Source organism: Saccopteryx leptura, chromosome 2, assembly GCF_036850995.1.
Source record: "Saccopteryx leptura isolate mSacLep1 chromosome 2, mSacLep1_pri_phased_curated, whole genome shotgun sequence".
Taxonomy (NCBI): Eukaryota; Metazoa; Chordata; class Mammalia; order Chiroptera; family Emballonuridae; genus Saccopteryx; species Saccopteryx leptura.
The window spans coordinates 82,357,369-82,372,456 of NC_089504.1; the positions used below are offsets into that span (position 1 = coordinate 82,357,369).

Consider the following 15,088-nt stretch of genomic DNA (forward strand, 5'->3'; position numbering starts at 1 on the left):
CACTCTGGCATGAGACTCTGAATTGAAAGGAAGCCAGGTTTGATGTTGAAGAACTGGTAGGAAGAATGTTATAATACCTTATTTTATTGTTTATATGTTTGTGCGCATTCATGTACATTTTTTTTTGTGGCAGAAACAGGGAAAGTCAGAGAGAGGGACAGATAGGGACAGACAGACAAACAGACAAGAAGGGAGAGAGATGAGAAATATCAATTCTTCATTGTGGTTCCTTAGTTGTTCATTGATTGATTTCTCATATGTGCCTTGACTGGGGGCTACAGTAGACTGAGTAACCCCTTGCTTGAGCCAGTGACCTTGGGCTCAAGCTGGTGAGCTTTGCTCAAACCAGATGAGCCTGCACTCAAGCTGGCGACTCTGGGGTCTTGAACCTGGGTCCTGCACATCCCAGTCAGATGCTCTATCCACTGTGCCACTGCCTGGTCAGGCCCATGGATATGTTAGTATCATTTTTTCCTGAAATTGGGATTTAGCTTACAATCAATGACATATTAAAATTTAATCGCCAATATTTTTCTCTCTTAAAGGTCCCCAAAGATCAGTGTGTCTTAGAATTGATGGTATATTTCAAATTAGATAAAATGTTCCAGGCAAGAGGTAGTGAGTCCTATTCAGTTCTCTGGCAGTGGGGCAGTAAAGAGAAAAAGATTTGAGTAATATTTAGATTCTGACATGATATAGATTATTAAGTAATAAAGAATGTGCAGAACACTGTGTATAATATATTACAAATTGCAGGAAAAAAATGTGTATGGTTAGGGGGACAACACACACACATCCATACACACATTTCTGGAGATACATGACATGTCTCTACATGATACACAACGAACTGGTGACATTGCTTGTTTTCAGGGTGGGAAAAGTTTTCATTGTGTTCTATTTTGTACATGTTACACTTGAAATATGTAAAAAGATAAAAACGGGTATTTGGTAGGAACAATTGACAAATCTTTTGCCAGACTGTTTATGGGATAAAGGAAAGAGAATGTCCTATGAGTATTGTTTCATTTCTTTAATGATTAACTTCAATTTTTAAAACAACTGTGGTATAACTTACAGACCATAAACTCTCCCATTTTAAGTGTATAATCCAATGATTTCTAATAAATTTACTGAGTTGTATTAACATTATGACAATATTTTTTGAACATTTTCCTCAATAATATCCCTTATTTAGTTAAGATTTGTACTTAGTTAATCCTCCCTCCTACCCCTGTTTATTGTAGCAGTATTTCCATATTTCCATGAGAACACAGGGACCATTTATGAAAGCTGATTACAACTTTCCTCACTGTAGAGTCAACCAAAAGTTACAATATAAATCTTTGTATTACTTTCATTTTTCTAGTACCTTAAGATCTCATAACTATTTTCCTAATTGCCTTCATAGACAGACTGAACAATTCCATCTAGTTGTACAATATCTTACTTTACAGTGCTCCGCAGGAATACACTGTCTGAAACAGGGAAGGCGGCAGCTCTAGAGATGCAGTAAAAGATCACAGAAGTAGCAACCTTTAATAAACTAAATACAGAAGCTATATCAATGTTAAATTATGTCTCAGTTTTATAACTTAAATTTCATCTAACCTAAATACTAATCCTTTTACTAAAATATATTTTAGTGCTCTATGATAAAATAAGCGCAGAAAAATGGCTTTTGATTTTTAATTCTCCCTGGTGAGTAAATAATATGTTTTTCTTCATGGTTTCCTTCTAAAGTAATCACACATTGCATTGCAAAGTCTGTACCATTAATCCCCTTCAACACACACAAACACACGCAGGCATGCACAAGCACATGCACGCAACTAGATACTAAATGATCAGGGTCTAAATTAAGCCACCATAAAGAAACTGAGGAGAGGCTGAGAAAGAAGAGGCAGATACACTATCTTATGTTTTTTTTTTATTTTTTTAGTTTTTTTTATTTTCTTTCTGAAGCTGGAAACGGGGAGAGACAGTCAGACAGACTCCCGCATGCGCCGGACTGGGATCCACCTGGCACGCCCACCAGGGGCAATGCTCTGCCCCTCCGGGGTGTCGCTCTGCCGCGACCAGAGCCACTCTAGCGCCTGGGGCAGAGGCCAAGGAGCCATCCCCAGCGCCCGGGCCATCTTTGCTCCAATGGAGCCTTGGCTGCAGGAGGGGAAGAGAGAGACAGAGAGGAAGGAGGGGGTGGGGGGTGGAGAAGCAAATGGGCGCTTCTCCTATGTGCCCTGGCCGGGAATCGAACCCGGGTCCCTCGCACGCCAGGCCAACGCTCTACCGCTGAGCCAACCGGCCAGGGCCCTATCTTATGTTTTAACAAACTGTTTCCCTTTTCTTGCCCCAAGGAGGAAGAAATTTTGAATGAAAGTGGCCTAGGCTGGCAGACCGGATAGGAAGGAGAAAAACAAGGTTTTGTTTTTGGTTCTTTTGAGAGTTCTGTGTGGTACATACCTTAAGTACTGTTGAAAGGGTCAGTTGGCTCCAGAGGCTGTAACTGGCCACTTGTGGTTACAATTCAGCTCTCAAACACATTGGACTGGGCCCACAGAGTGCAGATTGTCTGTTTGTTTTTTTAACCAACACTTAAAATGTGGGTGAATTTCAATAAAAATCCAGCAAAAAATGGGAAGATTTGGCCATACTGGGCTTACATTTTCGTATGTCTACAATTATGGGTCTGAATGATGGATGCTTCTTTCTGCATCCATATGATTCCTATGAGGCATTTGAGTTTGTAACTGTATTAGCTTCTTATGGCTACCATAGTAAATTATCACAAACTTGGTTCCTCTAAAACAACAGAAATGTATTCATAATTCTGAAGGCAGGAAGTTGGGCTGTGCTCGCAGCAGAGGATCCAGAGGAAAACCTGTTCCTCCTCTTCTAGTTTCTGATGGCTCCAGGAGTTTCTCAGCTCGTGATTGCACTGCTCCACGTCTGCCTCCATCTTTACATGGCCTTGTCCTCATCTCCCTGCATCTCTCCTCTGCATGTTTCTTATAAGGATAATTATCACTGGATTTAGGGCTCACCTGGATCATCCAAGATGATCTCATTACCAGATCCTTACCATATAAGGTCACAGTCCCAGGTTCTGGGGATTAAGACATGTGCATACCTTTTAAAGGGTCACAGTTTAGCCTAATATAGTAACCAAACTGGAGAATCCAGGAGGACATTCAGAATGGAGAGTTGAGGCTGGTGCCATCCACCAAGATAAAGAAATGGCAGGCGAATTCAGAGAAAGCAGTTTTGCCTCAAATCTTACTTAGTGTGTTTAGGGAATCAAACAGTCTTAAACTTTGGCATATTTACACTTTAGGAAGTTGAATTAGGGCAGACTTAGTTTCTGTGATTACTTGATTTCACCTTGGCTTAACTATATTGGTTTAATTACTTACTTGACCTTGGCCATGATTACCTTAATTGGGTAGACAATATACTATCTTCTTACTGCTTTCAGTTGTCTAAAACCAAAAGAACCATCTAAAAAGTGAAAACTTATACTAGAACTAAGACAAAAAAACAAAAGGAGAGATGTTGAAGAGAATAGAAGAGGATGTGGGAAACTAGGTAATATAAAAAAATAGGTAGTCATAGAGGTAGGACTAGCTCCTGTGGAGCAGGCAACTCTGCCATGTCTAATGAGCATCAGGAAGCCACTCCTCTCAGAAAGCTCCTAATTGTCTAATTGCATGGGATCATAGACTCTTAGGGTAGAAAGGACCCCAGAAGTGGTCTTAGTTCTCATGTGAAGCTTCAGTTGGAACAGTCAGAAATATGGGGGAAATTGAGGCACATCAAATCCCAGGAGTACAAACAGCATACAATCCATTCAGAATCTAGAAATTTTGCTAGTAATTATTTAACATTTTCTTTATGCATTCTGGTGTTTTCCTTACAGAAATGTGTGTGTGTTTGTTGCAGAGGGGCACCCAGACAGCCATACACAGTCCCGGAAGTATCCAAACCTTAATTGGGCAATTATATTGGTATCCACAGATACACATAGTTGGAAGTGCTTAGTGTTCCGCTGTGAGATCTGGTGGGGATTTTTTTTTTTTTGCTGGAGCATGATAAACAGGACAGCAAAAAGCCTGGTCAGGAGGCTGGTCAGAGGCTAACCCAGACAGCTTTGCTTAATCCAGAGTACTGCTGGGGTTTTTGTGGGGGGTTGTGTTTGTGACAGCTGGCAGAGAAAAGTGTCTGACATTCTTTTTTAAAATTAAAAAAAATTTATATTATCTATATGAATATCAGTTTTATTAACATGTACTATTTTCAGCATACAGGTGGATTTTTTTCTAGCTATAGTTTAGAGTTACTAGTAAGTAAGGTGGGAAGACTATACTTTCAGGGATCATTTCTAAAGTTCGTAAGCAAGGTAAGGTGTTCTGTAGATGTGCAAATTATTTAGTGAGTTATTTGCTATTGTTCCTTTTCTGCCATTAATTGTTAGCAAATTGTTTCCTGTGCTGCTTTCTGCATATTCTCTAAGTTTTTCCAGAGTCAGAGATTTTGAGTGTAGATGTTTGAGTTTTCACAGAACCACTGTGATTGTATCTTCTAGAGACAACTGTTCTTGTTTTGGAAGAACTTCCTGGAACATGGACTTCACTTCTGACACATCTGAACTGTTGGATGCAGTTTTTCCTTACTTTGTTACTCCAGTGAACTACAGTAGGAATCAGTGTCTGACATTCCTGCATGTTGACATCAAGCTGCAAAGCCGCTGCTCTCTGGTGAGTCAGCGGCAAAGGCCCACATCGTTCGAGAGCTGCTGCCCTATCAGAGAAGGCGCTGCCATGCCTCAGGAATCCTTCTAACCCTCAGCGTTCTGTGGCCTTCAGAAAGAGAAAGAATGCAGAAATGATTACAAGAAGCATAGAATCTACAATAGTAACAACAGTAACTTCATATTTTCTTTTAAAGCAACTTATGACTATGTACAACCAACACCCTGGATTTTTCTCATTTAAAAAATATTTAACAAAACAGACCAAAATCAAACACCCTGCAAAAATATTTAAACTTTTACTTTTATGCTGAGGCAAGAGGGCACATGGAATGGCCCCCTGATGCATGGGGTTTTTCTGGATACTGAAATTAAGGTATATCAAAAAAACATTGATATCCTGAGATAATATTGTGTTCCAATGGCAGTTATTTGAAATTAACAATCATATTCATAGATTGTTAGCTGTTGTAATAAGAACTTTATGTATAAATATTCATATATGTAAATTCTATGATGAAACTAAAAATTAGGCATAGAATATCCCTTCTCATCTTATTAAATAAACAAGGTTGTATTGCTGTTTAAAAATTTATCTGTTAAGCAAAAATCAATGGGGAAATATCATGCATGGGGCAGGAAGGGTAGATTATTTGCTTAATGCAGTATAAACTTGCTTGTCAGTAAGAGCAGAGTCCCTTCTACTGCATTGTCACCATATGACATTGCCCTATCGCCGAGTCCATAAAGATGACTGACATTGTAAAAGATTAACTGGATTTTACTTGGCAAGGTCAGGCATCTAGATGGCATTCTATAAAATGGTTGAAAGTGGAAAGGGAATCTGTGGTGAAGGCCATCTGATTTGGCTCTGGCTTTCCTTACAGTCCTACCATATGGTTTGAATTGTCAGGGGCCAAAGATTTCACTTGGCCAAGTGACGATGCTCTTTGCCTGGCTTTGGAAATGAGGGAATTTTAGAAATAATGACTGTGCTATTATAGCACACTATGAAAAGAGAGAAGAATTGGACCTGATATGAAGAAAAACATGCAGCCAGCTCTAGAACTGCTTTCCTTAAGATTTGAGATATCTATTATCCTACTTCTCCTACATGCTTTGTAAGGAGTCAAAAGGGAGCTAGATTATATGTGCCTATTCATTTATTCATTCATTCATTCATTCATTCCATCCATTTGTTTGTCTGTTATTTCATTTAGCAAAAATGTTTTATGTATATCCTAGGTTCCAGGCATTGAAAATATGCTGTTCTTGTTCAGAAAAGGAAACAGATAATTGTGATGCAATATAATTAGCGCTTTAATAACAGTAACAGATAGATGTTAAACTCATTACATACCAGGAACTTTGTTAGGAGTTGTAAATGAATACATAAATATCAAGATAGGGGTTGGGCTATTACTCCTTTTTGGAGAAACAAAGGTCTGGAGAGATTAAGTCCTACACAGCTTGGAAGCGGTGAAAAAAACTTTAGCCCAAACATTTTGACTTGAAATTTAGGTCCTGCCTTGGCAGGTTGGTTCAGCGGTAGAGCGTCAGTCCAGCATGTAGAAGTCCTGGGTTCGATTCCCAGCTGGGGCACACAGGAGTAGTGCCTATCTGCTTCTCCACCCCTCCCCCTGTCCTTTCTCTCTATCTCTTTCTTCCCCTCCCACAACCAGAGCTCCATTGGAGCAAAGTTGGCCTGGGTGCTGAGGATGGTTCCATGGCCTCCACCTCAGGTGCTAGAATGGCTCTGGTTGCAGCAGAGCAACGCTCCAGAGGGGTCAAGCATGCTCCAGAGGGGCATCCCGGTTGGGCGCATGCGGGAGTCTGTCTGTCTACCTCCCCCGGATTCTCACTTCTAAAAATCCAAAAACAAAAAAACAAAAACGAAAGAGGTCCTTAGCCACCCATTTCCAGATTTGGGGAATGAAGACTAAAACTACAACAATGACTAATGATGACTAAAAGTACAGCAAACACCACCTGCAGTGACTCTTAAAAGTGTAGTAACTATTTAAATGAGGATATATTTGTGTTGATGGTGATTTTTAAGCAGAGCAGCTACATATGTAAAGGCCATGGGAGGTATATTGTCGGGGGAAATGAAAGTGATTAAATAGATTTGGAGGTTTCTGTGGGTGCTCTGGTTTTCTATTAGTAAATAACAGAATACTCCATCACTTAGTGGCTTAAAAAACACAATCATTTATTTTACTCACAAATTTGCAGTTTGGGCAGGGCTTGTTGGGTTACTTAATTTCTGTTCCATGCAGTAACAGCTGGGCCTGCTTGAGGCGGGCTGGGCATCTGGGGCTCTTTATGCATATCTGTCTTTCTGTGATCTTTTTGTGTGGCCTCTCAAGCATGGCAGTTTCAGGTAGCTGAACTTCTCATATTGAAGCTTAGTCCTCCAAAGTTCCATGCTCCAAGAGAGAGTGCCAGACAGAAGGCATATTTCCACGTACCACCAAACCTAGGAAATTACGTAGCCTAATCTGTGTCCTACTTAATTAATTGAGGTAGTCAAAATATCCTGTCCAAATTAAAAGGGAAGGAACATAGATTCTTTCCCTTAATGGGGAAGTGGCAAGGTTCTGGATAATATGTGGAACCAGAAATACTTTTATGGCATTTTAGTGGGAAATAAAGTGGGATAATGGCAGCATATTGGAGTCATTAAAAAAACAGATTTGGCCTGACCTGTGGTGGTGCAGTGGATAAAGTGACAACCTGGAAATGCTGAGGTCGCCGGTTCGAAACCCTGGGCTTGCCTGGTCAAGGCATATATGGGAGTTGATGCTTCCAGCTCCTCCCCCCCTCTCTGTCTCTCTGTCTCTCTCTCTCTCTCTCTGTCTCTCTCTCTCTCTGTTTCTCCCTCTCCTCTCTAAAATGAATAAAAAAAATTAAAAAAACAAAAACAAAAACAAAAAACAGATTTGGAGTATGATGGGCTTTGATTTCACCTATGGACTCCATTACTTACTAGACACAGTGTCAAGCTCTTTAAAAGGAGTATCTCATTAAAGCTTTTTTTTTTTTTTTTTTTAAGTGAGAGTAAGGGAGATACAGAGACAGATTTTTGCATGCACTGCAACTGGGATCCATCTGGCAACCCCCATCTGGGGCCAATGCTCTCTCTATCTGGGGCCGCTTACAACCAAGCTGTTTTTAGCGCCTGAGGCTGAGGTTCGATTGAGCTATCCTCAATGCCCAGGGCTGATGTGTTCAAATCAATCGAGCCATGGCTATGGGAGGCAAAGAAAGATAGAGAGAGAAGGGGGTGGGGGAGAAGCAGATGGTCACTTCTCCTGTGTGCCCTAACTGGGAATTGAACCCTGGACTTCCACCCACTGGATTGACACTGTACTGCTAAGCCAACCAGCCAGGGCCTCATTAAAGTTTACCAACAAACCTAGGAAGAAAGACTATTCTTATCCCATTTTATAGATGAGGATATTTAAAATCAAAGAGGTTAAGAAACTTGCTCAAATTGGTAAATAGCAAAGATAGGGTAAAAACCAAGATAATTTTCTATGAAAGCTTGTACTAGGATAGTTTGAATTTTAACTTGGAGACTATTGGAAGCCACTAAGGAATTTTAAACTGGCCAGTTCTAGGCCAGCCTTCCTCTTTAAAAAACAGTATGGAATATGGATCAGGGTACTGACAGAAGAGAGAACAGATAAGAAATATTGAGATATCTGAAATATTGAAGACATCAGCAATGTGGGAGATGTGGGGGAGGTCCAAAGAAAGTAGTGGTAGTCATTCTTGATTACTAATTGGATATGCAGAGAGGGAATTTCTATAGCCATTAAATCAGCTTTGAGTGCAGACACTGGCATGGGCATTATTACACAGGGTTCTAAGTGGAGAAAGAAAACAACTCCAGGGTGTCTTCTAACCTAAAGCATATTTCTTAAGTCCTTGTGCTCTCAGTCTAGACTGAAAACAAACAAAACAGAGACTCCTCTTGAAGCTCTTAGATCTCTTACCTTGCAATACTAGCTTTCAAATTCCATGCTGAACTCCCTTTCCCACACCCCAAGCCCTTGTCCCAGAAATTACAGTGAATGTTTGTGTGTTATAGGTGGTTGTTCTTTCCATATCAGGGGCCTTGGGAGGATGCCCTAAGGCTGCTTTCTCCTGTAACTATGTGCACAATTTGCTGCTTCTTATAAAGGATGACTGGTACTGTGATGTGGTCTTTAGGCAGCCAAGGGGTTCTCCACATGAGGTACTTACTGACTGTCATTTAGTTTCATGGTGAACTTTTTTTGGAGGGACAACATGTCCTTTGAAGTGCAGAGAAAGAATATATGTCATTAGATAAAACATTTCATATCTCTGATTAAGGACTTTAATCCATTGTTGGGTCATGTTCTGAGAATCAAACCAGCTCTCAATGGGAAAGTGAACTAAAACAAGCAAAGAAACCAATACAGCTGTAACACAGGAGGTCTAGGCCTGGAACATAGACCTGGTGTGTGTGGGATCCAAAAGAAACCACAGGAAGGACCAGATAGCACTGACATACTCTTTATTACCTACATACAAGGGTGGCATCACTGACAGCCATTCATAAAAGTTCTGCACCCCACGGGGTGGGTGTGGTTTAAATAGCTAAGCCTTGGGCAGTTACTCAGGTGAAACTTTTTGTCTAAGTGTAAGCAAGCAGGTAAGCAGGGGATACAGGGAAGGGTAGGCTCCTGTTCTGTATTACCCTTCTTTGATACATTATCTGGTGAATCAGTTCCACTGTTCTTAGTGAAACCTTAATTTCAGTTTGACTACCTTTTATCTTATGGCCCAAAGTTGGGATCCATGACCACAAGGCCATGTGGCTGGGAAGAAGGAAGGGCCATGTCCACCATCTACCCTACACTTCACTCTGACATTGCTCTTCTACCTCACAATCTATGCATGATTCTTCTGCAAGTATCCCTGTGTTGGCAGAGCATTGGTAACACATGGCATCCAGATACCACAAATACAGTATAATCTATAAGCACAAACAAGCAAAAGGAGGAGGTGGGTCAGTGGTGTTCTATTGACTAAGCCAGGAACTTTGGGTGCGATTCATGGGGTGAATCTGCCATGGCAGGCTGTCAGCAGTGGATGGAACAGGGGGAATTCAAAGCCTATCTATCAAATACTTCAATTCTGAACACCCATGAAATGATCTGCCCGTTGTATTGCAGAAAAGGGTTGCAGGCACCTAGACTAAAGGTGGCAAGACAAATGAGATAAAGAAGTAATAAGTGGAAGATCTGTGCCATCTGGCAGGATGCACACTGTTGTACAGTTCTGTGCGAAAAGGGTTACACTTTGTGAGGCCTGGCCAGGCTTATGGTACCAGGCCTGTGTTTGTCTGCCCCCTCCTATTCCCTGGTGGAGAGAAAGAGAGAGAAGGAATTCTAATTTACCATGCAGAGGCAATGTAAGTGCCCCCCAGTATTATGTCTGAACCAGAATTATGACACCAGACTGTGGTAGACCATGTCCCTGAAACAGCTGGCTGTTACTGAAGGTGTTGCTCTGAACCCTCCCCCAGGGGGAGAGGAGAGAGCACAACTTGGGGCTAATCTGCACCGCCCAACCTCATGTCAGGGAGGACCTCCCTGGGAGAATATCCTGAGAGGCTGGTAGGAGTATGTTGTGCTGTTGCCCTGTCTCAGTTTGAGGTCAGGCTGGCATGAATCTGAATGTAAATGGGTGCCATCCCCAGTTGGGTTAGCTGTGTCAGTAGGGCTGCTTGTCCTCCTCACAGCCTTAACATCATCAGAACAGTGTGTTCCAGTTGCATTATCCAACCCTGGAAGGAGTGAGTCAGTCTGTAAGGCATTCTTCAAGAGGCTGTTGTATCATTTTATGAGTCCAGTCCCCGTTGGGTTGTATGGGAGGTGGAAACACCAATCAATGTGGAGGACTTCATCCCGTTCTTGTACTAAGTGTCCAATAAATTAAGAGTCCTGATCATTCTCAAGGACTTCAGGGGTGCCATATGAGGCACACAATTGCTTGAGCCCTCAAGTGGTTGCTCTTTGGTTAGCCTTTCCATTTGGGTAGTCCTGTAGAATACCTATGGTGGTCTCCACAAAGGTTAAGGCAAATTAGGACTCTCACTGTATAATAAGGATCCAATGTAGTCCACCTGCCATCGGGTCAGTGGTGTCTCACCTGGTGTATCATCCTGCTGTCACAGGGGAGGGGACATGGTAGTTTCTCAGCATGCACCAGGCATTGCTGACAGGCAGTCACTACTGTGTATCTTAGTGGGGGACTCCAGGCCTTAACAGTTTCCTACATGGTTCTCTGACTAGCATGGCATAGTTTCCAATGTAGCCACTCGGTGGTGTTTGCTGCTAGAGTGTCTTCTAGCCAACGAACTTGCACCAAGGCATCTGCTTTGTCATTGCCCGGGCTCTGCAAGGGTTGGTGACTTCTGACATAGAATAATGCCACAGTCTTTTTGTGGCACACGCACCACAGATTGACCCACATAGCCTGCTCCCAAAGGGGTTTCTGATGTATTGTCCATCCTGCACATTTCCAGGCAGGGAGCCAAAGTGTCAGTCCTTGGTATACTGCCCAACTGTCAGTACAGATGGTTATAGGTCCAGGCTCCCATGAGATGATGATCCACATAGCCCAGAGTTTAGCCTATTGGATTCTTTATCCTTCCCATCCTCCATCCAGATGTCCTTAGTCAAAGGTTGATATACAATGGTGTGCCACCAGGGTGGGGTACTCTGGCAGGAGCTGTCTGTCCACCATGCTTCTTCAGGAGCATGTGGCTTTCCTTCATGGATGGGTAATGGCACAGCATCTCTGATCCAGGCTTTGGTTGTCCAGTGTTCTGATATGCACTGGCCCTAGAATGGCCTGTGGGTCTTTGCTTAGTGGATTAGTAGAAAGGTGGCTTCTCTGTTGGTGATATGCCGTCCATGTCAGGGTGGATGTTAGTGCCATCATACTCTTGGACCGTTGCATGTGCGAGTGCCCCCAGCCAGCAATGGGGTAGGTGGTAAAGACTTTGATTGGGATTTGTCCAGTTATGGCTTCTGTTGCTAGCAGGGTTTGGTACACTGCATTAACTTGTTGTTCAGTGAGACTATATTGGCCCTTGGCCCCACCTCACAGTTGGTACCAGAGCCCTTGTCATGTCCTCACCCTGCCTTTACATCGCCATAACCAACAACTACACACCTCAGGTGTTATGTGAACATCTAGTTCAAATAGTTGGCTCTGGTCGACTATGCCCAGAGTCTGGACAGTGGCTAAACTTGCTTTTTAAAAATTTTTTTACTAATTTAAATTTATTGTGTTAACATGAATTTAAGTATCCCATTCAATATAACACCCCCACCCCCCACCCTTGTATCCCCCATTACACCCCATTTGCCCCCCTCCTCTTAACTCTATCTCCCCTTACCTCTGAGATTTACTGTCCTGTAATCTGTATCTATGTGTTATGTATATATAATTTCACTAATCCCTTTACTTTCTCTGATCCCATCCCCTCATTCCCCTTGCCTCCGATAGCTGTCCCTCTGCTCCCTGTGACCCTGTCTCTGCCTCTATTCCATTCCTCAGTTCACTTTGTTCATTAGATTCCACTTATAAGTGAGATCATATGATATTTCTCTTTCTCTGGCTGGTTTATTTCATTTAGCATAATAGTCTCCAGGTCCATCCATGCTATTGCAAAAGGTAAGATTTCCTTCCTTTTTCATGGCCACATAGTATTCCATTGTGTATATGTACCACAGATTTTTTAATCCACTCATCCACTGATGGACACTTGGGCTGTTTCCAGATCTTGGCTATTGTAAACAATGCTGCAATAAGCATGGGAATGCATATTTTCTTTTGAATCCGTGATTTTGTACTAGGATATATTCCTAAAAGTGGGATAGCTGGGTTAAAATGCAGTTCCATTTTTTATTTTTTGAGGAAACTCCATACTGTTTTCCACAGTGGCTGCACAAGTCTGTATTCCCACCAGCAGTGCAGGAGGGTTCCCTTTTCTCCACACCTTTGCCAGCCCTTATTGTGTGTTGATTTGTTAATGAGCACCATTCTGACAGGTATGTGGTGGTATCTCTGGTATCTCATTGTGGTTTCAATTTGCATTTCTATGATGGTTAGTGATGTTGAACATTTTTTCATCTGCCTATTGGCCATATGTATGTTCTCTTTGGAGAAGTGTCTATTCATTTACTTTGCCCATTTTTAATTGGATTGTTTACCTTTCTGATGTTGAGTTTTAAAAGTTCTTTAAAAATTTTGATTATTAACCCCTTATCAGACATATAGGCGACTATGTTCTCCCATTGTGTGGATTGTCTTTTTATTTTGTGTCCTTTGCTATGCAAAAAGCTTTTCAGTTTGATATAGTCCCATTTGTTTATCTTATTTTTTATTTCACTTGCCCCTGGAGATAAATTGGCAAAAATATTGCTACGAGAGATATAGGAGAGTTTACTGCCTATGTTTTCTTCCAAGATGTTTATGGTTTCATGACTTACATCTAAGTCTTTTATCTATTTTGAATTTATTTTTGTGACAGGTGTAATTTGGTGGTCTAGTTTTATTTTTTTTGCATGTACCTGTCCAATTTCCCCAACACCATTTATTATTTTTTTTCCCGACACCATTTATTAAAGAGACTCTCTTTACTCCTTTGTATGCTCTTACATCCTTTGTCAAATATCAGTTGACCATAAAGATGTGGGTTTATTTCTAGGTTCTCTGTTCTGTTCCATTAATCTGTATGCCTGTTCTTATGCCAGTACCAAGCTGTTTTGAGTACAGTGGGCTTGTAATATAACTTGATATCAAGAAGTGTGATACCTTTCACTTTATTCTTCATTTTCAAGATTCCTGAAGCTATTCATGTTCTTTTTTGGTTCCATATAAATTTTTGGAATATTTGTTATATATCTTTGAACTATGCCATTGGTTTTTTAATAGGAATTGTATTGAATTTATAGATTGGTTTGGCTAATATAGACATTTTAATGATGTTTATTCTTTCTATCCATGAGCATAGTATATACTTCCATTTGTTTGTATCTTTCTTGATTTCTTTTTCAATGTCTTATAATTTTCTGAGTATGAGTCTTTCATCTCTTTGGTTAAATTTACTCCTAGGTAATTTATTTATTTATTTGTAATAATAAAGAGGATTGTTTCCTTAATTTCTCTTTCAGACAGTTTATTGTTGGTATATAAAAATGCCATTAATTTCTGAATATTAATTTTATATCCTGCCACCTTGCCAAAATCATTTATCAGGTCTAGTACTTTTTTGACTGAAATTTTAGGGTTTTCTATGACAATATCATGTCATTAGCAAATAATGATAGTTTTCCATCTTCTTTTCCAATTTGGATGCCTTTTATTTCTTCTTTTTATCTGATTGCTGTGGGTAAGACCTACAAACTTGTGTTAAATAAGAGTGATGAAAGGAGGCACCTTTGCCTTGTTCCTGATCTTAGAAGAATTACTTCTAATTTTTGCCCATTGAGTATAATGTTGGATGTCAGGTTGTCATAGATGGTCATTATTATGTTGATGTATGTTTCCTGTATTCCCACTTTGCTGAGAGTTTTGATTATAAATAGGTGAGGGATTTTATAAAATGCTTTTTCTGCATCTATTGATACAATCATGTGACTTTTATTCTTCATTTTGTTTATGTGATGAATCACATTGATTGATTTGTGAATATTGTACCAGCCTTGCCTCCCTGTAATAAATCCCATTTGATCATGATGTATGATTTTTTTAATGTATTGCTGGATCCAGTTTGCTAATATTTTGTTGAGAATTTTAACATCTGTGTTCATCAGGGATATTGGTCTATAGTTTTCTTTCTTTGTAGTGTTTTTACCTGGTTTTGGAATGAGGATAACGCTTGCCTCATAAAAGTAACGTGGAAGTCTTTCCTTCTCTTGAATGTTTTGAAATAGCTTGAGAAGGATAGGTATTAGTTCTTTGAATATTTGGTAAAATTCACCTGTGAAGTCATTTGGTCTAGGACTTTTGTTTGCTGGGAGTTTTTTGATAACTATTTCAATTTCATTTGTTGTAATTGGTCTGTTTAGGTTTTCTGATTCTTCCAGATTGAGTTTTGAAAGATTCTATGTTTCTAGGAATTTATTCATTTCACCTAGGCTGATTTGAGGCATATAGATCTTCATAGTATTTTCTTACAATCTTTTGTATTTCTGCTGTGTCAGTTGTTACTTCTTTACTTTTATTTCTAATTTTATTTATTTGAGTCCTTTCTCTTTTTTTCTTGATGAGCCTGGTTAAAGGTTCATCAAT

At 40.4% G+C, this 15,088-nt stretch overlaps 1 pseudogene; it reads right to left on the minus strand.

Annotated features, from left to right (window-relative positions):
* Positions 1 to 4,425: 4,425 nt before the first annotated feature.
* Positions 4,426 to 11,257, minus strand: LOC136391414 (BBSome-interacting protein 1-like; annotated as a pseudogene).
* Positions 11,258 to 15,088: the final 3,831 nt, after the last annotated feature.